Raw genomic sequence first — 1,371 nt, 5'->3', positions numbered from 1 at the left:
CGTAATTTTTTCATAAAGTATAATTTTTAAAAAAGATTAACCCAGGACATCATGGTCATTGGTGTTTGCAGATCAGGAAATAAAATATTTCATCATCACACAAACACCTTATGTATAAACCAGCTTACATAAATAATGAAATTACTTACAGTGTGAAGCCTAGAGTATACTCCATTCTTTGTTATTCTGATTAGCATAAGCAAACGTATAAGTGCCTTCTTATATCTTGAGAATGAATGGTGGATGTTTGTTTGAATCACCAGGGTTTCTCATCATAGCTGAAGCCGGTTTATAGTGTAGAAATTCGTTTTCCATTATTAAGAATGAAAGTCCATTCTCAAGTATATGTGGTCCAACAACTAGCACTCTCAGGTTGCTTGTCTGTGATTAATACCGACTCCACCTTCTGTTAGCCAGTACCCTCGTGGACCATGTGGAATGGTGTTGGTTTTGCAGCTTATATTTAGGACACTTGTTGCAAGGTTAAGAACTACTTCAGAAAATGAAGGTTCTTTAAACAACTCTTTTAACTCTTGATCAGACGTAACCTCCAGTGCATTTATGCTACTATGGCAAAGGGCTTGTGTATACTTTTTCACAGAATCCAGCCCTTCTGGTCCACGAACAAACTTTGTTACTTCTGCAGCAAGTCGTTTCTGAGGACGCTGATTTTCTGGCTCTGTGACATGCTGCTGCATTATGTCATTAATCTCTGGAAGGGGTGGAAAAGTGAAGGGCTTTTGGTACCTTTCTATTGAATCATCTTGCTGCCTGACAACTGATACAATTCAAAGGGAGGTATCTTAACTCTGTGTAGCCAAACAGCACTGTCAGATGACTTTCATGGTTTTGATCTACTTGTACTTAGGGGAACAGTGATTCCAAATACGTCTTCTCCAGTCATCTTGTGGATGAAATCATACCCGGACATGAGATTGCTTAGCTCATCAGATCCACCCAGCTGGATCAACAGCCATAACGCTGGAACAGGTAGTAGAAGTCATAGGCCTGGAGCATTCAGTATAAGAAGAACTCGTTCATAGGCCTGGAGCATTCAGTTTAAGAACTCGTTCGACCTCATGATCTCAGGGCTCTAGTGCCGACGAGTCTGGATGCTAATGCGCAAGCGTCCGCCCACTGCTGCTCGGAAGGGCATAGAGTACTGTGCTGTGAAGCCGCAGGTCGGCCCATCAGCAAAGAAATGCTGATCAGCTGCCGGAGCCCTCTGCGCAGGCGCAATGGCCCCTCCCACCTGCGCAATCGCTTTGAAGGTAAAGGGGCGCAGCTGCGCCGGCAGATGGCCCGCAAGAGGCAACAAGTCGGCCGTGGGTTGAGGCCGCAGTAGATGGTCTGGAGAAAGCTTCCCGCCTT

The 1,371-nt window shown here is 44.4% G+C and overlaps 1 pseudogene across 1 annotated transcript; it reads right to left on the bottom strand.

Annotated features, from left to right (window-relative positions):
- Window positions 1–219: 219 nt before the first annotated feature.
- Window positions 220–1,041, bottom strand: LOC308619324 (tyrosine--tRNA ligase, mitochondrial-like; annotated as a pseudogene). The gene has a single exon. The product of its transcript is annotated as a tyrosine--tRNA ligase, mitochondrial-like (transcript).
- Window positions 1,042–1,371: the final 330 nt, after the last annotated feature.

Source organism: Mesoplodon bidens (assembly GCF_964165515.1).
Source record: "Mesoplodon bidens genome assembly, chromosome: 6".
In the NCBI taxonomy this organism is placed as follows: domain Eukaryota; kingdom Metazoa; phylum Chordata; class Mammalia; order Artiodactyla; family Ziphiidae; genus Mesoplodon; species Mesoplodon bidens.
The sequence above is the reverse complement of the archived record's forward strand: the minus strand, read 5'-3'. Positions and strand labels throughout refer to the sequence as shown.